This window comes from Rhamphochromis sp. 'chilingali' (genome assembly GCF_963969265.1).
Source record: "Rhamphochromis sp. 'chilingali' genome assembly, chromosome: 12".
Classification (NCBI taxonomy): domain Eukaryota; kingdom Metazoa; phylum Chordata; class Actinopteri; order Cichliformes; family Cichlidae; genus Rhamphochromis; species Rhamphochromis sp. 'chilingali'.
Window position 1 is genome coordinate 6965734 of NC_137939.1, and position 26293 is coordinate 6992026.

At 39.8% G+C, this 26293-nt stretch overlaps 1 protein-coding gene and 1 long non-coding RNA gene across 8 annotated transcripts in view; both read left to right on the top strand.

The window, feature by feature from the left end:
* The window catches only part of prdm16 (PR domain containing 16), a 174913-nt gene that overhangs the window by 117075 nt on the left and 31545 nt on the right, over positions 1-26293 (top strand). The gene's annotated exons all lie outside the window — the stretch shown is intronic.
* Positions 22262-26102, top strand: LOC308407547. Of its 2 annotated transcripts, XR_013973685.1 has the most exons (4): positions 22262-23006; positions 23380-23532; positions 23903-23990; positions 24579-26102. It is a non-coding gene; the product is annotated as an uncharacterized lncRNA (long non-coding RNA). The 2 variants fall into 2 exon arrangements; XR_013973684.1 differs by having other exon boundaries at positions 22262-23532.

The window sequence follows — 26293 nt, forward strand, 5'->3', positions numbered from 1 at the left end:
ATTTGTCTTTACAATGTAATTAAGGGATTTTTAGGCCCTATGGCCTCAGAATGACAAACCCCTCTTGCTCGGGGAGCTAAATGCGTGATAGGAAATCTATCGACAAATAGAAAACTAATACATCTTGTAGCCGCCCCACAGGTTGATGCTTTTGAAATACCTTTGATTCGTAGCTTATTTTTCTATATGTGTTTATCAGGGGAATGCTGGTGTTGCCATCAAGTTGTATACTTTTGCTACGTTTAGCTGTAACATTAGTAAGCGATTTCACTCTCCACTCAGTGGGCCACACAAATTTATCTCAGTCTATTAGCCAAAGTTCAAATGTCACCTCTGAAAGAGTGGATTGTCACAGAAAACCTGTGCATCCCCCTGGCAATTACCAAGCCTAAACTCAATACAACAGTGTAGGCCTGCATTTGATATTCCATAAACATAATGGTCTCATGTGACTGTGTGTAGATAAATATCATGGTCTTAGCCTCAGGGAGAGAAAAGGGGGGGACGCTACTTTTTTTTAATATCACATAATACAGCTCTTGTGTTTCCACAGAATACAAGGGGGCCTTCTCTTGGCCCCCTCTACTAAATCCCTCAGCTATCTTTCAAACAGTGATAGTTACGGAAATTAGTGGCGCAGAAATCCATAAGCGTCCATCATCGGGGGGCTTATTAGCGTCTTTGTGAGGTTATGAGGGGAGGACAGAAGGCTCGGTGCACCGCAGGGGCTCGGCTGAGAAGCTACCTTGACATAACACGCAGACACACATGCACAAGGACATGTGCACTCAAACTGACACTCAGAACTATGCAGGAAATAAGCACAAGTAAACATCCTCATGCATAAATAGACAGTGCTTAAAAACTATCACTTTTTTCTGGTTCTGGTGAGAATGTAGGAATGCACACCTGTGTTAAGGAGATTTGAAAAAGACTTTTTGCCACAAGGAGGAGTAAGTGATTTGGTGTTTTCTGTCAGTGAGGCAGAAAATACTCCTATGAATGGACGTCTGAAGAACCATCACCGGGATACATTCACCTAGCTGACTCTCCATTCCTAACTAAGGACAGTATGTGTGCTGTCTAACTATACTAACTTTATTATTTATCAACATGGCTTCCGATTTGTTTTTTGTTATCATGTTTTTGGTAATTATGGGGAAAAAATTAAATTTGCTTTTTTATTAGCTGGCCTTTGGTCTTGTTAAAATGATGTCACATTATAAGAAAAACCTCAAAAACTGAATTATGGGCATCTGAAATAGGCATTGGGAGACAAGAAACCTTATTTACTTTTCAAAATCTCCAAGTCTTTACTTATCTTTGGGCAAGTTTACTGTAAAGCACACACACACACACACTCAGAGATTCACAAGCCCAGCAGAATTTCCATGCTATAGAACTTCCCAATATACCCCCTCCATCTCATTTCAGTTTATGTTGTGTGCATGTGTATTTGCTGTATATGTGTGTGTGTGTGTGTGTGTGTGTGTGTGTGTGTGTGTGTGTGTGTGTGTGTGTGTGTGTGTGTGTGTGTGTGTGTGTGTGTGTGTGTGTGTGTGTGTGTGTGCGCATGTGTGGTTGTTTGTTGGGGTGGTGGGGGATAATAAATGGCAGCAGACATGGACATCGATTTTGGTAATAACACGGAGAGCAGAGCAGAGGCAGTGGCAGACGTCAGCCTGAGGTCCATCCATCTATGAAACAGGACATGCCAGTAATAGGAAAACACCACACACCGTTATGGCCAGGGGCAAAGCACACAGGCAACTTATCACAGCACTGAACTTTGATGCTTCGTCGCGCGCAGGGGAGAAAATATATATAATTCCATTATTTCTTCACAGATGATGAGACACAGGCTGTGTGTGTGTGTACGTGTGTGTGTTTGATGTGCTGGCAGTGTGGTACCTTTGTGAACCCAAAAGGAATCTTACACACATCCGTACACACACACACACACACACACACACACACACACACATACACATACACATACACAATGGAGTAGTAGACTGTTTCTGCTGACTTGGGAAATGCACTTGTTTATTTATTGAATTATTATAATACCTCCCCCCCCACCACCATATGTGCTCTCTAGGGGCATGGCCAATTGACTGCTTTGTGAGTGTGAGCATCTGTGAGCTGAAGTACACCTTATATGTCTTTGCAGTCGCACCTTAATGTACATGTCATGTAGCTGGATTGTGCATTTATTTTCAGGTTTATTTAATAAATCAGGAAAAAAGTCACCCATCTAAAGATGAGAATGCAAAGTTTTGCACATGCTAAGCTTGCTGCTGAACAGCAAGCTGTTGATGTAGGACTCAAGGCAAAGCAGAGCTTCGTTTAACACGGCTTGAAAACGGCTGCTGACCAAACCTCAGCTTCTATCTTCAGAGCAACATTCCTGACACTAAACTTGATAAAACATCTAAAAACTTTGCAGGGGATGAACTAATCTCTACAGTGACAGTCATGAAGTACATGGAGTTGATTATTTACATGAAAAATCAAATGATGAAATAAAAAAAACCATCTACCGTTTAACTGAAAAAAATCTGATCTGCTGCTATGTCCATTTACATATTGTTACGCATCTGGAAGAATCACAGAGGGCTTGTGGTTTGAGATAAAAGCCTTGTTAGTGGAGACCATAGTTTGATTTAACCAGTAAAAACAATATTTTATGTTGTGATTGAACCAAAGCCAGTTCAAAATATTCGATATCAGACAAAAGTCTGGTCCTGTTTTCCTTGGCTTTTGAGTGTGCTGATCTCCATTTCACACCAAGAAAAACAAATATCATTACATTTGTTGCCTTTTCCCCCTAATTGCAAAACAGCTTCTCCAAATGGAAAGAATCATTTATCATTGTTTTTGAATGATGCCTTTAATTCAAGCTTGGATAACACTGAAATATACACAACATGGAGGGATTTATTTTGTGGCAAAAAATATTTCACTAACCATTCAGTTTGTAAATCTTCATGCTTACACACAAATGCATGCACACTTATGCCGGGACACATTGACGAGGACTCTCGCTGATAGACTTCATTCCTTTTTTTTTTAGGCTTTTAGGTTGTGTGCACAAAACACACCCACCTACACCTCTTTAATGATGAGCGCATTGGTGCTGTGCTGTGACAGCCTAATGCTCACTCTCATCCAGAAGAATCTATACTGTATTTCATCTCTTTAATTCTTTCACTCACTTGTCTTTCTTCTCTTGTCCTCCCTGTTTTTCCTGCCTTGTTGGTCGCATAGTACTGTTTTAGGTCACTCTTCGTTTATGTCTGTGCAAAGAATTTGGACCTGAATTCAAACCTGACCCCTGCCCTTTCTTTCAAAGATAGATGGAAATATATCTTCTTTCTGAAGTGAAATTCTCTTTTAATAAGTTCATTTGCACTTAACTCTTAAGCGAATTTCTTTCTTTGCTCAGTCTTGTATGTGCACAACATGTTGGCAGAGTATGTGTCCAATGTTTCTCTTACAGCACAAAAGGGCTACATCACTTCCTCATTTTTTCGTCCAGCCTTCCACCTCGTTCTCCCTACCAATAAACCAATTAAAAGTGCTGATTCAAGCTAAAATATTCAGCTGAGATGTGTGTAAGAGAAAGAGAGGCCGAGACAGAGGGGCTTATGGGTAGTTTGGTTAAAGGGATCTGCAAATGGTGTGAAAATTAAGTGCCAGTAATAATTGGAATCTTGCCTAGAGAATCCAAATATAATCTTACAGCAGGAACTCTTGTAATACATTGGATCTGGAAATGGGCCCAGAACACACACACACACACATATACACATACACACATGCACAAATGCTCACGGTGGTTTTTCCTCATCTCCTAAAACAAGGGAAGATGGCATGCCAGATGCTGCCAGTGCTTGCAGATGTGCTGGCCCCCTGTTAAGCTTTCAATCCTCTACCCCCATTATCTCCCATGTAGCCAAAAGAAACATGGCTTATATTTTACCTGGCTGGCTCCAGCATTTTTCTGTTGTTCCATTCACTCTGTGTAACTTAGGATCAGTAAAGAGCAGTGACAGTACTGATCCAAATTTCTCATTGAGTGATTTCAAACAAACAGTCCAACTCCCAGTCCCATAGAAGCTCAGTTTTTTTGGTAAATGACTTAAACATTTAAGTGATTAATAAAATTGCTGATAGCTATTAGAATCGAGGGTTCTTCATGTCCTGCGGCCATCTCTATCAGGTGCCAGCAGCAACTTGTCAATAACTGTTAGGAGGAAGCTGGTGGTCGGCCCGTGCATTCCAGCGGCTTGCCTGCCTCAGGTCCCTTGGCTCGCGCTTCATGGCCTGCCACAGAAATGCCAGCTTCTCTCTCTAACTCTTTCTCTTTCAACACAGACACACACACAAACACACACACACAGCTGCTGGACCTCACACTCCACCAATATTGTATTTTTAGCTGTTGCTGTTTTGAAATCCCCATTTAGTGCCCATTTTTTCTGCCTGGTGGCAAGAGTTAAAGGTTTATTTTAAGAGTGCTTGTATTTCAGGCCCTGGGAACCAGGTACTGCAATCATTCTGTGAGGTTTGCTCTGCTATAACGGGAGGAAAGAACTTCTTAAGCAAGGCATCTATTTCTTTCTGTAGGTTGAACTGGTTTTTTTTTTTCCCCCTTCTGGAAGTTTATGGGATTTTTTTTTCCAACAAAGCAAGTTTGTGGGTTGTGATGTGTTCCTATTTTAATCTGTGTTTCTGCTTGGGATTGACTACAAAGTTTTGTGGAAACATGATACGGACGTTTCTTTTTTAAATCACATTATTATCATGCAGTCAATGAATGACATATTTAAACGGAGATGGTGTTATGTCTCGTTTTTTTTCATACCCGCATTTGTGTGTATGTGCACACATGCATGGCAGGATGCTGCTGCTCTTGCTAGGCCTGCTCTTTGTCACTGTAATTCCCCCAAATGAGGAGGTGGAATGAGTCTCCCTCCTTTACTGCTCACATTTACAGACCCCATATCAGATGCCTTACTCTCTACCCACCAGCCGCAAGCACTTCATTTTTATACTGGCCCACAGACCAAAAACCCAGCAAGCCTCAATCCAGCTGCCATTTGGGTGCACAGTTCTCCCCCACCCCGCCTTGCTCTGTAGGCTTTCAGAGTGAGCCCCCCACCCTTATTCAAGCTGTAAATGTTTTTTTGAATTACTTCATGTTTTTCCAAGCAAAAGGAGATGTAGCATAACAATAGAGAAAGGTTTACGTTTAGTCTCCCCGCCTGCTTCGCCGCTCTGACACTAGTCTTTTCCCAAGAATGTGGAATTCCTGCTCCTCCTCTACGTGAACCCATTTCCCGTTTTTGCAAGTGCTACACTAAATCTTCTCAAACACCTGCCGTTTATTTTTCTCCTGTGTTGTTTTCTCTGCTCTTCTCTTCGCTCTGCACTTTCCACCTCTGAACTGTGATTATTTTCCCGGCATCTCCCATGACACCTTGTTCCTCTTTGGAGAATCTTGTCGGAGCTTGTATGTTTATCTTAGAGTCGGCAGTTTTCAATAAACTCGGCCCCTGGACTCCGGGATCGTGCACATATATTCACAATCACGTCTTCCTACGTACACACAGGCATTGATAATTAATGAAAGATAAACACGTAGCCTCACACATACACATGTATTAGTCACAAGTACCGTGTAAGAAAATAATCACGACAGAGAATGGAAGCTTTAAGCATTGAAACATCCCTCCGCCTCTCAGTTTGGATGGGAAAATGAACTGAAGCGATCTGGAGGACAAACACCGGTGGCCATTCTGTAGACAGATGAGACTGCAAGCCGATAGCGGCTACCACCTATCCTGTTACCTCGCATGTTCTGCGATTTCATGAGGTGGCTTCTGAAAGTTTTAGGAAGAAAAGTTAAATGTCTGGATAAAATAACTGATCACGAATCAAGAGAAGAATCAGATATAAGAGCAGTTCTTTCAGGGTTTTGCATTCGCATGAACCTATATAGCAAGGATTAACAGGAAGACAGGTCACACAGGTGACTCCAGGGTTAAAGGGGCATCTGGAGGGAGGAGATCAGACTTCACATGCACATGCACACAATACCCGAACAGAGAACAAACCACATCTGTGGACTGTGAACAAGCCATAGCAGGAGGGAAAGAAGGGCAGAGACAGACAGACAGAGAAAGAAAGCTGAGCTGCTGGACCACACAGATAAAAGAGTGTGCTCTGTTCTTTCTCCTATTCAAGGAACCTGAAGGAGGAAACTCCACCTTTGGGATTAAGGCTTGTATTTCCCCAATTTACTGCCATGGCTGCCTAAGACAATATATTTCTGTTCTGCTCGTTTTGTCTATTGCTTCTCTTCTCTCCTCTTCTCTTCTCTTCTCTTCTCTTCTCTTCTCTTCTCTTCTCTTCTCTTCTCTTCTCTTCTCTTCTCTTCTCTTCTCTTCTCTCCTCTTCTCTTCTCTTCTCTTCTCTTCTCTTCTCTTCTCTTGAACCCTAGCATTAAGAAACCACTTATTAATCCACTCACACACTTATATTACTGTTTTCATATAGATAAATACATATGACACATACTTCTTTCCGGCTCACGATTAGCAGGGTTTACTTTATAACATGCTATAAATAGATGTCCGTGTATAAGCAAGCTGGTGTTTTTTCACACAATTTGTATCTTTTTTACACACAGTTTGTATTTTACAGTACAGATGAACTGTATTGCGATCCTATATGGTATAACATAACATGAGGTCATGCTCTGGTCCATTTGGTGGTGGAATTATCAAATTTGCTGTGTACTGCCCCTGAACCACCCTACCTAACCACAAGAGAGACCTCAAGGAAGAGATGAAAGGTCTACCCAAACGTGAACATACACACACACACACACATACACACTGAGTCTGTCCCAGCAAAAGGGGATGCTCCGCACATTCCACCTAATTGCTTGTTTCAAGCGGAGGCTGATTGCGGAAAATTATACCCTTTGCATTTCCCCTGTGTTCCCCCCCACCCCCTGCCTTTTTTTTTCTTTGTGTCTGCACATATGCATACATGTCAAACGACCAAATGTACAGTATGTGACGTACTCCTGGCTATGCGTGACTGCTTCCATGTGTGTCCATGATGTGTGTGTGAGTGCTTAAGGTGTGTAAATACATCCATCCAGTCTCTCATCTATTTGCATGGCCATTTTATTTGCATGTAATTTTGCACACGTGAATTTTTGGGCTTCCTTTCCTTTTTTTGAAGTTTACCTTTGAGTTCAAGCTATTTCTACTTTTCCACAAATGTTGTGTGCTCACTATAGGCAAACAAAAAACCGCTGTATAGAACTTAGATGTGAACATGCATGTAAGTGCATGTTTCAAACTGGACAAATTTGGCTTCCTGGAGTTGTAGTTGGATTATAGCAGGAAATGGTGAGTTTGTAGCCAAATGACTGCAATGATTTGGTTAGTTTATTAAAATACTAGCTAAATATCAGAATATTACTGAGAGCAAGTCATTCAAAGGCATTATATTGAGGAGTAAATTTTTTTAATATGAAATACAACAATCTATTCAATGAAATAAAAATAACCCTTCTTGGTCCTTTGTCACTCTTCCCCCAACTCTTTCTCCAAATGTGTGACTTTCTAACACTGACTGCTGCCAGCATCACTAAGTATATAAGTGCATCGGCCAAGAGCAACGTATAGGTCTAGGAAAAGCCACTTAAAGTGTGTGTGTTTATGTGTTTGTGTGAGGCTGTGAACTAGGTGCCTCTGGCCACAAGGTAGGCTTTGCAGGAGAGGTTGTGGTATAGTCCCACTACTGTAACTGCATAAGTGAGGAAATTAAATAAGTGGACTTTGGAGAAAAGGTGAGTGTAGACTTTGTGTGTGTTGAGGTGGCTGCTATATTTAAATTAAGCACACACACGAATGCAAAGAAGGTGGCGAGTAGAGAAAATGTCCTAATGCTACACGATTCTGACAAACAGCAGCACGTAGCAGTAACTATATTAACAGATTCAATGCATTTGTTAAAAAAAGAAGTGAAGTGTTTAAACATGAACATACACACATATTTCTCACACTCACACACACAATCGTAAGTAAGTAAGTGCCCAGTCTGGTCTGAGGGGCCTCATCTTTTTCTAACAAGGCCTCTCTTACAGTATATTCAGCCTTGCCTGTCTGGTGCATTTAAGGGGCCAAGTAAATCTGTCATTTTTAGCCCCTGAACATTCAATTATTCACGCACGCACACACACACACACACACACACACACACACACACACACACACACACACACACACACACACACACACACACACACACACACACACACACACATGCACACACCCTCAGAGCCTCACAGCTGGAAGGAATTAGGCTGTCTCTCTCTATACCGGGGATGATAACCTCCAATACTCACCGCCCATGATTGGAGAATTATGAATTTAGCCATTAACAACATATCTGTTAGTCCCTATTGACTAAACCTGGAAGGACAGAGAACCTTTAGGGGTTAGGTGAAAGGTAAAACTTGTCACATGTTGGGGAGTTGAGCTACTGTATCCTTTAACTGGACGTTGGAACGGGTAGTGTGTGTGTTTACACATATAGCTCCATGGGCAGTCCAGCTAAAACAAACATGAGCTCAGTACAGTTTTCTCCACCACAGACACACAGCTCGTCATTGTGCCTTTCACCGCAGTGCAACTTATATTTTGTTGTCAAATCTGAAATTTTGGACACATGGAGGCCAGCACAAGCTATGCTGACATCTTGGCTGCTTCATATATACTTAAGTCTCAGTGTGAAACTTTTGCTCCCTTTGCTGATGTCAAACTCTTTCATGGTGCAAACAAAACATTTGTGCATCCCCTGGCTAAACAATATTGTTTCACACATAGCCTGAATTTAAAATGTTTTTTTCAGTGATACACTTGACATCCAAAAAAAAAAACAAACAAACAAAAAAAACGAGGACAGCAGGGAGAGAATAAGATGGTGAAACATGTAAGGAATGTGAGTGCGGAGATCCAGGGTAATATGCAAACAGATAAAGCGAATAGAACCTCCCTGTGTGGGTTTTCTCCAGCTGCTCCGGTTTCCTCCCACAGTTCAAACACATCCTTGTTAAGTTAACTGGGAATTCTAAATTGCCCATAGATGTGTGTGTAAATTACCATCTTTCAGGGTAAGTCCTGTGATAGACTGTGTTCCGCGGCCTCTTGTCTGAAGTCAGCTGTGATAGGCTCCAGCGATGGATAGGTGTTGGTTAAAAAACGTTCAGCGGCCTCTCAACTCTCTCCTTTATTTACCCAAAGAATCAGGACATTTTAGAATAGCAGTGCTAATCTAAAGCCTATTATAGTGACACATTCACCCTCAAAATGCATTTTTTAAAAAAGAATCAGAAAAGCTAGCCAAGTCCTTTCTGTGGTGAAAACAACATGTTTTCAGATGCTTTTTAAATAGTGTATTGTAAACAACGTTCCCTCTAAGGTGCGCGCGTGCGCAATTGCGCACTGCTGGCACCTTCTCTGCGCACAGAAAATCTGCGTTGTGCACAAAAAAAAATCTAACCTGAATTAAAATTAAAATTAATACTTTAACAATTCTGTTTTACAGTGTTAGTCAGGAAGTGACTGGCTGCTCCTGTATGGGATTAGAACGATGCCATCTTATCCCCTTTGACAGGCTATGACAGCGTCCTTATGTACCGACAGCGGTGTTTTAGCTAGCAAAGCGGCAGTGGCTGATGTGGAGCGAAGCCACGTTAATGACAAGGTGTACAACCATTGGAGATGCGAGCAGGACAAACGGAACAATTGACAGAAAAAGTGTGGACTTTATACCAGTTTTTAAATTGTGTTGATAGGCCACGTAAAACCAGAGTTATGATAAAAAAAAATGCAATGTTTGGTTTTTTCCTGAATACTATCGTTGTTTATATTTACTGCGGGAAGAAACGGGAAAATATTATAAGGAAAACGCTTGAAAGCACTCTCCGCCTGTGAGCAAAAAAAAAAAAAAAAAAAAACTCCACCCTTTCCTATTGGTCTAAAAAAGTACCATGTCGACCAATCAAGAAATGGTATGGCAACATGGTATTTAATAGTTTAGGAAGGGGGAAGTTTTAGGAGTGACAACGGTATGAGAGATTTGCGACGTTTAGCGCAAATCTTGTGTAGTTAGTGTGTAGTGTAGTCAATAGTTTTGTTGTGTGTGTCAGAACAATGAGGTGACTGCTGAATGTTACAGGTGTTACAGGAGTGATACATCTCCTGTTGTCAGGCCTGCAGGTATCAGGCTGCTGTTCTCCTTAATCTCATAGTGGACAGAAATTATTTTTTGGAGTGGCACAAATAATTTGTGTGGCATCAAATTTGATGCAGCTGATTGTTCTGTAAATAGTTTGAAATGTTTGTTTAAAAACAACAAAGTTTTTTGCAGCTGTTTACCTAAAAATGCAGCCAACACCTTGGCTGCATTTTTAGGTAAACAGCTGCAAAAAACTTTGCATAACTCAGTTACTTTTTTGAAGAAGTAACTATATAATTAATTTCTCAACATTGGTCATTATATACTGTATTTTGCAGACCACAGACTCATACTCATAATACTTTGGGCAGGGATAGCTCAGTAGGTAGAATGGTGGCCCCATGATCGGTAGGTCGGGGGATTGATTTCCCTGAACAGCTACCCCGAGGTATCCCTGAGCAAGGTACCATCCCTACACACTGCTCCCCGGGCGCCCAATGGCTGCCCACTGCTTCACTGAGTGAATGGGTTAAATGAAGAGAGGAATTTCCCCACGGGGATCAATAAAGTATACATTACAAGTCAGAGCTTTATTTTAAAAAAGAAAAGAAAGTTTTGTTTTCAAAATTGGAGTTCAAGTTATTTTTACTTCCAATAGTGTTAACATGCTACACAGGTCATGAACAAGATTATTTTTTAATTTTCATTGCAAGTGGGCTAAAGCAGTTAATTAAAAGTAGTCTAACATTAATGTAAATGCTGAAATCTGATTATTTTAATAAACCATTTAACTTGGATGGATTTGATGCTGGCGTGACCACAGTGCACACGTCTAATGTTGCTCACAGTGGTCCAAGGGACACATGAAAAATTAGAGGGAACATTGATTGTAAATATTATGAACCTGTAAGCCACATGCTGGATTTAATAATGCACTTGATATTAATCATAATGTGTTTTAAATATGTTTCAGTGTGGTAAGCTGCAATTAACCTGCACTTAATTTGAACATTTTTCAAATGAAGTCTTGTAAGCAGTAACTTTCACACATGTCACAGCTCTTAACTTTTTTCATCTTTCAAATATACGCAGTCAAGAAACTAATGAGCCCATTAAACTGAGGTGGTTATCACAGACACACCCCATCCTTTGATAATCACTATTGGATAATATTTTATTGTCCAAAACAGGAAGTTTACAGACTGTAAACAATCAGTAAAAAAAAAATGAACAAAAATAAAACCCCTGCAGGTAGCTGTATAGAAATTGGATTGTTGTGTCCGTTCAATGAACTCACCGCATTTTTCCTAAATTCACTTTTCAGAAAGAATCTGACATCAGACCTGAAGTGTTTTGTTCCAAAAAGGGCAAGTGAAATAAAGTTTGTGAGCAACCGTAATGTCTTGATCATCTGTCCTTCCCGTTTCAATGTGATGTCATTCACCCGCTGTAACCTAATAGCATGCCTTTAGCGTAGCTTGCTGGCATTGCAGACTAGATGATAATGCCTATAAATACACTCAGCGGCAGCAGCAGCCAGGCACTGTCTGTCTATCGCTACCCATCTCACCATTTTGGAATGTATGACCTAAAATAGTCATATATGAACACATTTGTACACAGACCACTTTTGTCCAAATTTGACTTTTGAATCGCAAACTAGTGTAGTTTCAACCGTATGAACTTTAAAATGTTATTCTTATGAAATTATATGCACATAGACAGTATATACATTTGATTTGACTTCATTGTGAACAATAGCTATAGTGTTTTAGGTCTTTTTAAGGTTGTATTTTCTGCTCTTTGATCATTGACCTATTGGACCAGATCCTTACGGTCATTTCTGTTTTTAGCACCCATTCTATTCTTCTATGTCCTATATATTTCCTTTGCTATCCGTTGTTTTCCTGCTCTTCCAAGCAGGTTTAATCCATTGTTCTATTCATTAATCAACATCTGTGCACATGCATGTGTGTGTGTGTGTGTGTGTGTCTGCGGCAGTGAGGGCAAGCAGGTTACCTAAACGAAGCTACTAAGAGAGCGAAAATGAGAACAAGGAAATAGGCAAGAATGCAGTGTCTCAAAAACATTGAGGGCATACAATTTTGTGTAGGTGTGTAGGTAGCTGTGAATATATGCTGTGTTTGTGTGTGTGTGTGAATGTGTGTTTGTTCATGTGCATTTGTGGCAGGTGCTTTCCTCTGGGAGCTCTCGTTGCCAGAAAAGAATGAGGATGTGAATAGATGTGAATAAAGGATACGTACACTTGGGTGCACCTGCAGAGATTGTGACAAAGACCACACACAACAAAACAAGTATGCACACACACTAACAAACAGCACAGGAAGGAAACACGAGATTCCAGCGCACATTATAACTTCATTTCATTGGTTTGTTTCCAAACAGGAAAAAAAAAACTGTAAGAAACAGCGTGGATGTTATTAATGTGTCGATAAAGTCTCTTCAACGCGTCTGTAATCGGGTCACAATTTAGAGTTTCTAAGAAAAAAAAGAAATGATTTATCTATTATATTTTTTTAATCCTTTACGAGACATGTGGGTCTATGTTAGTGTGCCTCGTTAGGACACGACAAATTAAATATCAGTAGGGTCATTAATAATGAATTTATTAATTATATTCATCATTTCAATAGTTTCACATTCACATTGGTTGCTTTATCATTAAGGTTATGTATTGTCATGTTTTGTGTTAGTGAAAGTTTGATTTCTGTGGGTTTGGAACATTTTGGTCTCTAGTCTTAAGACTGTTATCTTGAGACATTTTGAAGATAAATCAATCAATTATTAAATGAGAAATAATCAATAATCAGTAATCGGGAATAAAAATAACTGTTACTTTCAGCCATAGGATTTTTTTCTCCCTCTGTATTGAGCAGTAACAGCACTGTCCCTGGAGTACTATGTTCTACTGCTGCTGCACTGTATGTTATCACAAGTGTTTAGACAGTTGGACTGCAAATAGACTGCTTTAATGCTGCTAAACACACACATACACACACACACACACGTGCACGGACACACACCTTAGTCCCGTTGTCCTCCTCCCGCGGGAGCCGTGGTCTCCATTCTCTCCTACTGGCTGCTGCAATGACTGTGGGGTCGTGGGGTCTCCCAGATAAGACCGCAGGGGTTTTGTAAAAGGAAGCTTGACTTTCAGAGCACAGGAAGGAGGGATGAATAACCCGGAAGAAAGGAGAAGAGTAGGGAGTGAGGTCAAATGAAACTCCAAACCACCTGTGCATCTGATAAGGCAGCACGCATTAAGGTGAGCGTAAGAGAGAAGGTTAGGAGGGAAATGTCAATAAACGCCCAGAGAGAAGAGAAGTGGGAGCTAGAAGGAGAGAAATGAGAGGGACAGAAAAAGAAAAGCTGAATCTATCAAAGAAAGATCATGCACTATAAATATGACAGGCTGGGAGAAACAAAAGAAAATTGGATGAATGAATTATCAATGAAAGAAAGACTAAAACTGAAGACTTGAATAGATGATCTTTGCCACAACACAATGCTGCTTTGAAATAGAGAAGTTCACAATCATTGGAAAACACCAAAAAGATTTACACCCAGCACACTTGCCAATAGCCTCCTGATTGAAATGTGTTGTAGTTTCTGCTCATTGACGTATTGAGCGGTTATGACAAATGAAGTGTGGGGGACCTCAGGTAGCTCTGCGTGGAACCATTGATTTTCACTGTCCTCACAAGGCTTGATTGATAGGGCAGTGTTAGAGTCATTAGATACATTTTCAACCGGCATCTTAATACATACACAAATACACACACTCAGACTGTGGAGTGTTTGTGGATAGAAAAAGATGGGTGGGGAGGGAGCAGAGAAGTAGTCTGGGGGAATGAACTCCAACATTGCTTACACTGTCAACCCATAATTTCATAAAATTAAGTCATGCATGCTGTCATACAAGTATAGACATTTCTCGGACTTGTCTTATTCAAAGATCAGGCAAGAATTCTGGCATAACGGGAAGCTAAATAAATCTAAAAACAAACCATTTGGCTGGAAGATGTTCTCCACAGGTCTGTGATCAGGCCTGACCCCTGTGCCCTGTTTTCATAGGCTCTGTATTTATGGAGGTGCCGTGAACCTAAGGCCAAGGTGGATGGCTTACTTTACAGATCTTGCCATAAAATATGTGAGACTTGGCAAGAGAACTTGTCTACCTTTGGGATCCAATTGCAGATTGGGTTGGTTTTAACTGGGCCTGGACAAGATGTGCTCCCAAGAGAGACACACAGGGTCACGTTAAGCCAGAAAGACATAGATGCACAAGTGCTGTGAAGTTTTGCTTAAAAGCCTGAAACAAAAAACTTGTCTGCTTTTGTACACTCTGCTTGTATCATTAGTCCTATAATGTGCCATTATGCAATGTTCTCATTCTCTCTGTTGTGTCTTTACAATAGTCCTCTCCTGCTATAAAACTCAAGAAATAGTCCTAAAGTTGATGCTGACATTTACCATTTAAATAATGATAGCGCCAGAGGGCCATCTTGGCCACTGAGTTGGAAAATGTAACCTTTTAAGAGGGATAAGTCAGAATGTGATATTTTCCTTCAGAAATTAAGCTATTTTCTGACAAAGACAATGTAAGCTGAAAGTGATACAATTAGTAGAGAGGGTTGAAAGCACTGCAAATTTAAGATGTTTGTTTTTGTGAATAATTGAACATTTTCATTGAAATATTTCTTTCTTTGTGGGCAATACACACACAAACACGCACACATACAGGCTAGGTGCCCTCTTAGCATTGACAATTTCATGCAATTTGTAAGGATTTACATGTGTCAGGTTTCGGTGACCAGTGACAGAACTTGCATTTGTCTTGTCTTGTATTTGTATTTCCCTTTATTTGTTATTTAAATCTTTTCTGTAGCCATTTTCACTTGGAGCCTTGAAAGAATTGAAATAATTGAGTCTGCCTGAAGAAGAAATTGTCCTGAAATAAATCCTACTTTGGTAAACTAGAGGCCTCCACTTGACGTAATCTGCAGAATTACATTGAGTAAGAACGTTTTTTATCAGAAAGTATTCACAGATTTTGTTCTCATTTAGCTTTTTTCATATTAAATCCTTTTCCGGCAGGGAAAAAAATATGTGTGTTTTGAGGCCTCTGTGAATTTCCTGGAGGGTCTTTCCAAAATGTCTGCCCTGAGAGGTGAAAAATCAGGTGGACATGCACAGGGGAAAAAAATCACAACATATTATATCTGACAGATTAAGACTCACGTGTGTTTGCGTGTTTAATTCTCTAGAAACTAGGAAGTTTAAAAGTTAACAACTCTCATTCTCCTGCAGTATCGCACACAAACACATCTGCACACACCCGAGGTCACAATCCAAATTCTGTGACTTGTTGGCCTTTCTCCCAAATGAAGCATTCCACGGATCAGCGAGCCCATCAGCCTACCCTCTCCCTCTTTTTGCTCAAATCTCAGCAATTATATTTGACATGTAACATCAATAATCTCATTTATTTCTGCCCCCCACCTCACAAACACCCTCCCCTACTCTCACCTAACCAACCAAACAAACACGTGCACACTCTCACGCAGACAAACACACACACACACACAGAAGGGTCTGCTCAGTCTCTTTCTCTTATCTGTGTCTGCAGGAAATGTGAGCCGTGCGGCATTCGATAAAAACAATTTTTTGCACCATTGATCCCACAGCACTTGTTTCTCCCTCCTGTTTTTCCTTCCTCGTTGGCCCTCCTGCATGAAAATAGTATTTCTGGAGAATGTTTAGCTAAACAATGAAGAAAATGTTAAGAGTTGTATAAAGAGCCGTGGGAGAGAGACTGTGGCAACTCGCACAGAGATTAAATTAATAACTAGAGAGGAAAAACAGCACATGTTTTAGTGGAGATGGGTCACTCACATATAGGGATGGGTATTGATAAGATTTTCACGATTCCGATTCCATTTTCGATTCTGTTTAACGATTCGATTCTTTATCGATTCTCTTATCGATTCTTTTTTAAAAAGGGGAACACTAAGGTCGATTAGCTTAGAACTTTGTTTTATATCTTCTCTTTGAACAAGATAGAAATTTAGGAGTAACATGGCCTTACAAACCCAACAGTGAGATCTTAAGAGATCCAGCCTACGGCTCTTCAATGGGGTGTCACGGGGTCCCCAGGAAAAAAATTGTAAATGTAAAATAATAAGATAAATATTCTTCTGTAGCAATTACAAAGTATAACATAAATTATTTAGTAGCAATTACACAAGAATATCCAGTAATGTCCCTGCCTACAATTAAACACATTCACTTACCAAAAATCGAGGGCATCTGCTGTGGCAAATGGGTGCAAGCCTTTGACCACTAACTTAGTCACTGCTCGGCAGTGTTGGGTAAGTTACTTTAAATTAGTAACTTAGTTACATTACTAGTTACTTCTATCAAAAGTAACTCAATTACTTCAAGTTACTCGTTACTTTCAGAGTAACTAGTTACTAGGGAAAGTAACTTTGGTTTTACTCAGAATTCTCTTGTTAATGTGTTGCTTCCGTAACTGGATACCCAGCAAGATTGCCGGTCTTCTAGCTTGCTTACTTGCCACAAGTGCACTGTGCCACCTACCAATAGAAAGGAAAAAATAATGTGCACATTTCCACAAGAGAAATCCCACACCTGATTCTATCCTAGCCTGCTTTTTACATCAAACACGAAAACTGCACTCGTGGTGCTTGTACTCAGAACTCGGAAATTCTGCCTTCTGAATAGGAAGATGTAGGTAACACCAGACTGAAGATGAGCTGCATACAGGGCTGGACTGGGACAAAAAAATCGTCCTGGGCATTTTGACTAGAGACCGGCCCACCATTATAGGAAAAATCATAAAGCCTTTGAATGAAAATAAACACTGTTGTGACAGTGATGTACACTGTTCTGATGGTATATATGTATCAATCTATCAATTGTTTGTTGCAAGACTCAGATAATTATTTTTTTTTAAAGTGAGACATTTTAAATGAGAATAAGAAAGTATTTCTTTGTGCCCCCCCTTTCCCTTTTAATGCCCTACATGGACCCCTGGCAACACTTTGGTAGACCCGCCCCTGCACAGTTACCAGCTGTCAGCTGCTTAGAAAAGGATCCTGGTGTTATTAGTCTCTCAGAAACAGTTCATAACTTCCCTTCAACTCATTCATGTCACCTAAAAGGTAAACCTGTTTCTCCATCACCTGTTCAGCTCTGATGATTCAGTAAGGACATCTCCTGGTTTCATCTTCATGTTTCCCTCTCATCACATAACCAAACCAATATCATAACCAGCAGGTTTACAGCTGTGGCTCCAGCAAACATCAGCTGATACTAGAAATTAATATTAAATAAATTCTAACAACAGCTGATCAAGCTTAAAAGTGCTGCTGTTGTTTACCGCGACATCCGCTGGTTTCCTCTTTCTGGCGCAAAGTGGGCGATAAACAAACAAGAGAGAAAAGCCGATCAGCTGATCATTGATCAGTTTCATGATTGAAGTAGAAACAGGAGAGGGAGGGTGAGAGGATGAGAGAAGAAGAGGCAGCTGTGCGGCGTAAACACAGAATAACTCCAGCTTTGTGTCTTTTTCATTGTAGCTGAAGTCCGGGACAAACTGTTCCTTTTCACCTCAATACAAAACGCTTAATATTTTCTCTGAATACGAGACGATTCCGTTTTTTACGGGACGGTTGGCAACTCTAATAATTAACCTTATGAACAAAATAAAGTTCAACATCAGTATCACCCACCCAGCTGTATAGAAACTCCGTCATGCTAGCTAGCACGCAGTACGAAAAAGTCAGCATAACTAAAATAAACTCCACCTAAACTTGGTTCATATCTGACCCAGATGGACTGCAGGTTATAACTTCTTACCTGAAGTTCAGTTCACCTGACACTCTCGGACCAGCGGCCGCTTCGGGTCTCTCCTCCTGCCTCCCTTTTTCTTCATCCACTTGCTGGCTTCCACCACTTGCTAATATTATTGAATCTGTGGAAGCTCCGCGATAGCCACCACACAAGTAACGAATAACGAGCCTATCTAAATCCCAGTAACGAGTAACGCGTTCCTGGTTTTGGCATAATAACTAGTTACCGTGCTCGTTACCACAATAATAACGTAGTTACTGTAACGCGTTACTTAATAACGCGTTAGTCCCAACACTGCTGCTCGGTGACATTCGTCTATCCTGGCCTGAAAGGAGACGCTACCGGTAGACTGCAGCGAGAACTGCCAGCATCTGAGCCAGCCAGACTCTGTCTCTCTCATCATGGTCACCTAAATGCACAGTAATGGCAGATTTTGTAATAAGGCAGATCATGCTAACATAATATGCACTGTTAGTTGATTATTTACCTGCCGCATTAACGGGAGAGGACGTGCAAACATTACCGCTGCTGCTGGGTTGAGATTCACGAGTCCGGAGCGAATTAAAAACACGACATTCATTTAAGGTCATCGCGTGTTTTGTGAGCAAATGCTTTTGCATATTCTTAGTGTTTCCTCCCTTAAATGAAATATCTACTTAGAAAGTATTGCAAGTTGCCCTGTTGTCAACCGTTCTCGTAAAGTATAACCAAAGTTTTGAGGCGCCGTGTTTCCTGCCAGGTTAATGACGCTCCGCAACGTGGTGATGTCATTTGGGGCGACTGGAATCGATAAGGGAATCGTTTGCAAAAATGGCAAACAATTCCAAGGAATTGAAACAGTGGGAACCGGTTCTCAACAAGAACCGGTTTTCGATACCCATCCCTACTCACATATAGCACGTGTAGCACAAATTGCATGCCTATACAAAGTGAATGTGCGTCTGTGTGCAGGTACGAGAGAATGAGAAGTGTGTGAAAATCTGTCTATGCCTGAGTTTTCATTTGGACACTGATGGCATTATCTGCACTGAGTAAAGAAGCCATGCAGGCTCAGAGGGTGCCACTTTCAGCTCCCTCCACCACAGTGCCACAGATCAATATAGCTAAAGTCACCCACCTTCTGTAATCATTCTGTGTTCTGCTTCACTCCCCCCATTGGCCAGGTTGTTGTTTATCCTATTATAGCCCTAATTGCCATGCTTATGGTAACCTTTCTTCAGCTTGAAACCCCCTGCACTAAACTAATGGGCAATAGCACAGGAAGGCTATTGTAACCAAGCTCATTTGGCTTGGCTTATATGCCCACATGGACACCTCAGTGCACCACAATGCCCATGTCTATCATTCTCTTACTGTTTTTCTCCTTTTTCTTTATGTGGCTTTCCTTCTTTCACAGCTAGCTAGCATTAGCACTCAGTGCACCGTGTGGCACAGAAGCAGGTTGCAGCTAATGAGTTACCTTCGTGCGCTCAGTGCCATGGCTTTTTAATTAGTGTTGCAGTGCTAAGTGTCCTATGCGAGCCCTTTCAAAGCCCCCTTTCTTGTCATCCATCACCCGTTCCCTTTTGTTTGTCTTTCATTTGCATATATGCACAGACCCCAAATTAGCTAGTGGCTCGTTAATTGCACATGTGGGAAAGTAAATGGATGGTAGCATTGCGGGGTGGAGGTGCAGTCAACATGTTTACCTCCTAAATACCTCCCAGGACTACTGAGCTCAAGCACACGGGGAGGTCACAGTGAATACACCCCTCAGGCTTAAAAGATCCAATTTGCTGTTTGGAGTAATTAGTACAACTAACAAGCTCAAGCCCACATTCAGACAAATGAAAATCCATTTTGTTCGTTTTATTGTGGTTACAGAATACATGCAAAATTGCAGGTTTATCATGCCCTCAAGTACTGAAATGCTACCAACAGTACTAAGAGTAAAAAAAAACAACTACATTTCCAGAGACTGAAATAAATATTTTTACACAATGCATTTTTTTAAGGGTGAAAATTTCCTTATCTATTATGCCATAAAATTAAAATGCATTCTATTCACTTAACAAAGTCTATAAAATTAAGAGTTTATATGCCTATATTGACTTCTCTTAGCTGAACTGATCAATAGTCAGTCAATAATAGATAATGATGTCTAAGTGCTGAGAGATGACCTGTTGCACCTTAGGTGTCCTTAGTGTTATTGATCAGCTTCTATTCACTGGCAGTAGATTTTATTGTTGAGTAAAAGTCACAGGGGAAAGCCTCATATCTCCAAATTTTAATGCTATTCAGGAATGAAAACTGTGAAATTTGCCGTTTATTTTACATAAATTAAACAGCAACTACACTAATAATTATAGTCATTGGTCAAATTGAGAGAGTCAGACAGCAGGTTCCTAACAGAGGATATTAAGCAACGATCAGGATGCTGAAGAGTTAAAGGATAACAGATATAAATAAAATATTAGAATGTAGTCTAGATTCCACTGGTAATGACAGAAAGGGCTAACTAAGAGCTAAACTAATGTTGTCACGTATCTTGGAACAAGATACAAGCCAAACAACAGCAGTTCTGTTCGAACTGTAAGCTGTCTTCTTACTGATTCTGGAGTGCAGTACGTTACAGTAATCAACTGGAGGCGAAGGACACGTGATTGATTTCCTGAGCCTGAAAATGAAAGAAAAGGCCTCGAACTAAGCTGAAGAAAACTGAACTGCATTAATAAAAAATAGATTTTGGATGTGCTGTTTATGAGTGAATAATGGTCCCAAAGCACGCACAAAATGATCAGTAGTTTTGTGATGAGCAGCAATACGTTTAAAACCTGGCTTTAAAAAAATGATTGGAATCTGTTAAAATCTGTCAAAAGAAATCAGATGTAAAATCTAAAAAAATAAAATAAAAATGTATTCAACACTCATGGAACAACTGAAGGTTTCTTATGAAGGAAACCAGAATATTTGGAATTACAGGGGACAAATGACAGAGGATAAATTAAGAAAACCATATTTCCATCCCTTTATCGCAGCATCTGACTGAGTGGAAATAAATTACAGGGGAATTCAATCATCATCAGTGAAATAAAAAGGGTCACCTTATCATCACAAACATGCTACCACACTGAAAGTGGTTTGCAAAATCTTGAACATACACGCATTAACCTGCGAGTGATTGACAAAAAACAAACTCTGCAAACATCTTTACATGTGTGATAATTCCTAAAATCTTTGCACATGTATATGACATTTCTTACTGATTGGACCTTTTAATCAATATATATTTCCTTAACAACAAAATACATAATGTATATAATTTTTTAAGCAATGCCATAACTGTAAGACCAGATTGTGGCCTTTTTTGTCTTTTATTTTTTGTTTGAGGTCTTGTGTTCGTGCACTGTCTCAAACAGCTACACTGTGTGAGGTATACTGTTGTGTTTGTTCCCACTGGTGATTGGCCAATTATGCCTGATTGTGTTCCTTTAGGGAAGCATTCTCCAAGAGTTGTTAGTGAATGGCCAAATTATGCCTTAGCTTTTAATGTGACCACGGGGAGCCTCAGACTACTCCAAAAAGTTTTTTTTTTTGGTCTTTGCAATGCCACAAGTAACTTGTAATGACAGCATTATTAGTCAAAGGATAGTTTGAAAGTCATTGTTATTTGCTGGTGTGATTTTAATGGAGACTCGGACGCCGTGGGCCGTTTAAGCTTTAATGAGAAGTTTCCAGGTGGGAGTTAAAGTTGGGCCTGCGCCCTTTCTCTGTCCCTCATGACCCTTCTGTACCGAGCCAAACTCTGTGCATCAAACAGCCACTGCATTCAGTATTTCATGTCATTTATTTCTCTGCAATGAAATGAATAATTTTTTTTTTTTTTAAACACTACGTTTTAGTATAAATATGGACATCAAATCTCTGCAGTCACTGCATACTGCCTTTTAATTGTTGATGCTAGTTGGCTTTTTGGTGTTCAGTGTGTGTGTGTGTGTGTGCGCGTGCTTTGTTGTAAGTCTTGAGCTCTAAAAGAAAAGTATGCGATCTTACATCCTGGAAGCAGTAATTAAGCGATACTCTGTGTCCTCCTCCTGCACTGAAAAAAAGGGACTGGCCATCTCTTGGATTTATGTAAGCATCTTGCATGTATTTAACACAATTACCTCATGTTTTAAAGATAAATGTAACTATATAGTGTAAAAACTACATGATATGCAGAAAGGGTGTATTAAATTGTTCATATCATGTTCAGGTGAAGTAAGTCAATAAGATAGCAACGTTAAATCTCGTGAAACCACGCGTGATTTCATCTCGCGGGCTTTGGATCGTGGTTCAAAAAAGGCATCCATCTCAGTCAAGTCGAGTAGCCAACTCTACGTTTTTGGTATGTCTTGATTTTTTGAATTAATATTTACCATATTTCAGCCAAATGTAGTTAAACGTCTAGAGTGTCGCCATGTAACATGCTAAAAAAGAGCCATTAGCTTATTTGCTGTTTTATCTGTTGTCAAAGAATTGGCGCTTTTTCATTTGAATTTGTCTTTGGCACAAGAGCCGTAATATCACATTAAACCTAATTATGAGGCACTCATAACATAATTTGGTTTTCTGTGTGAATAGATTTGCCAACTGACTCTTCAGTTACATTGTGTATTTACTGCACCGTGGTGTTAGTGAGATTTTGGACATTGAACAGCTTTAGCTAATATCATTAGCGGCATTATGCTAGCTTACATCCCTACCCCTCCTGCCCTCACCTGCTGTCCTTTTCTTTTTGTTTTTTTTGCTGCACATTGAGAGACCACATCTATTCTGCATTTCACCAGGAGTCAGCTGATGGATTGTGGGTTCAAGGTGTTATGGTAAGAAAGTATATTCTATTTTCGCTTAAGGTTTCTGTAACTTAATTATAATAGGTTTTGTATAATTATTAGGTGCATGCATACTCAAATAGACCACCCTATTAATACAACTGAGAAATCCAAAATCTGCCATAGGTTTAACTTATACCTGTATGTATTGTCAGAAAGGTGATTACTGGACTCACATTAATGCACACTTGAACTAAAATGAGGTTGTAACTTGTGGGTTCTTGGGTTGCAAATCAGAAACAAACATCTTTGGATTTTTTTAATCCCATAAGATCTGGAAACACAGTTTTTATTCAACAAAACATTACTGATTAACCAAGCACAGTGCCTGCTGTTATTTCAAAATTTCAAAATGTTATTTCAGATAAAATGCAGCATTCCAGTGCATCCCAACCATGCCTTTACAGTCAAGGTTTCTGACGGAGCTGAGTTTCTCTCTGACAGTCTGCTGAAAGTGTTTGCAAAGTGATCGGGGGAACAGGGCACAAAGCTAAAGGATGTAGCTGCCATGATGACAGTAAGAACTTTAAAATTCTTTAACTACAAAGTGTATATGTATTGCATTAGGTCAGTAAAAGATTTTTATGCTGCATCCATTGAAACAGTCAACTATTACCTGTGAGTACTGATTCCACTGAAAGGATGCCATTCTTTTTTGTCATGCATTTACTGGCCCACTGAGAAAAAATTATCTTTTTTAAAAAATAAATGTTCTGGAAACTATATATCCATAAAGTTGATGTCAAACAGGAACTTTTGATATTGCTTTGTAGATGCTGGTGTTGCATGTTGACTGGTTTAAAAAGTCAAGTTTTTGTCTGGGATCATTTTCTTCTGTGCTACTGAAAAGTTCACAAATCTCTGTTTTCTTTGTTATAATACTTTAGGATGACATTAATGCTCAAAGGGAGTCTCATCAAAGTGCTCCGCATCTGTGTGAAAGACAATTGCAATATCTTGGTGCAGGAGTTCATGGTGAGTGTTTTATGAGTAGACTGTGGCTTTGCAACATTTTAAAATGCATTTAGTTATCCACTTGATCCTCATTGGACTGGTTAGGACCAGTAGTCCTCTTTAATAATTTGAAGTTCACATGAGGCCTAGTAGTGAACTCGGCCGCCGGCCCTTGAGGCCCCACCCCTACCCCTGTATTAGGGGTCACATCAGTGTGAAAAAACTTTAAATTTGTCATTCTAGTGAACAAAGGAAAATCCCACCAGTATTTACATTAGCTTTTGTTTGAAAAAAAAAAAAAGACCAACTGACCAACAGCTAACCAAATTGTGGGGCTGAAAGTCTAAATTCTAACATCTTCTGAGTGACATAACCTGGATTTCTGATGGGCTGGTGTCTTTCTAACAAAAACTAATGTAAAGCATTTGAAATTATTATGTTTTTCACTCTCTCTTAGAAACTCTGTTAGACCATGAATGGCAGCATGGCAGGCCACTCTTTGGCTATAGCTATTTACTATGGTTTAAATTACTCTAACATTAGAACTGGTAGATTCAAAAGAGATGAGTTTAAAAGGGAATCTTAAAAAAATGTTTTGTGTTTAACCAGGACTTGACTGAGGCCACTGCACAGATTGAGAAAACCACAATGAACATCTGTCTCCAGAGATGCGCCAGGCAATGACTTTTCTGATGTTGGCATCATCATCGAGGGTATAGTAGTTCTTCAAGATCTGGATAACGTGACCTTTGCAGTAGCCATGCTGTTTGGACCTTTTTTATTCCTTCAATATGAGTTACCCATCACAACTCTGCTACACTTTTGAGGTGATTCATTGGGTGGTAATGGAGTTGGATGCAACTCAGCTCTCAAGAAAAGCTCACAACTAAGACAAAACTGCTCCTGCAAGGAAAGCTCACTGTTATGCATGCAAGGTGATCAGCTCTAGGTGAGAGGACATTTAAATCTCACACTTGTTCTGCTGCATTTTTGAAGCTCAATTCCAGGAGCAGATCGCAGGGTTCATTTTTATATACTCTGCAACTGCCATGAGGACAAGCCGTTTTTGTTGTTGTTGTTTGTTTTTCCTTTTGCTCTGTACAAGTTCTCTGTTTGTCTGTTTGGCAGCATTTTTCAATTTCTGTTTGTATTTTTTCTTTCTTTTACTAGTGAAGAGATGTAGCGTGAACAGTTATACAGTCTAAATATCCCATATGGGTCGTGTGAAATGGTATTTTCAGTTTCATTCAGTTGAAGTAAAGAACGTTGAATATTTCTAAGTGTGCTGTTTTGAACCAAGATGTCACAGTATGATCAGTGCTGTAATTTTTGACAGTCACTGTATCAATGTTATTTTTGCGTCTCTTGAATAAAGGTTTTGACCTGCAAGTGCTAATTTCTTTAGTTATTGGGGTAAAATGGGTAATGTTAATAGGAAGGTGTTTGCCAATTCAGTAACCTAATTTAATGTTAATGGAAACTAACATTTCCTCAAATTGTTTAGTTATAATTGTTGTTTAACTGAATCTTGACGTCAGAGGCCTTAAATAGAATGTTTTGTATTGTCCTGTAACATTTTTCAAAAGAAACAGTCTAATTTCTTTGCTGTGATTGATTCCAGAGAACACGGAAGAACTGACATTATTTAACTGTTGATTTATGTAGATTCAGTGGAGGAGTAATGTCAGTTTAATTCTTTACCTTCTGTCAATGCAGTGAAATTAGACATTTTGTTTTTAAAGGTTACTGGTGGATGCCAGCAACCATCTTGGAAGAGAACAATACAATCTGTTATAAGGCCTCCATTTGAAAATTGTGTATTTGATACTAGAATATAATAGCAAAATGTAATTTGAAGATAACATGTAGTATTTAAGTGACCAAGTAGTATTGGGTAAAAGTTATTGAATGGTGTTGGGATAAAGTGAAAAAATTGTGAAGGATTAAAATATTCCAAGAGCTCAAATTACTTCATCAAAACATGTTTAAGTCACATTTTATCAACACAAATTGCACAGGTTTATTGAACATGAATAAATTGTGTTAATTTAACTCAATTGTTTAAGTTGCTGCCAAAGCAAAACATCTGTGTGCAACAAATGTCCACCATTGAATTAAGTAAATCCAACAACATATTTTTTTCAGTGTGTCCTCCTCCTCCATCTCCACACTCCCTCTGTGTGTGAATATATGTGTGTGTGTGTGTGTGATTAATGACACTACTAATGGTGTGTCTAAACACTGGCTGCCCTGTTATCTCTTATCTGACAGAGAGGAGAGGGCTCATGTCAGCAGCCGCTCTTCCTTCTCATTTATCTCCTCAT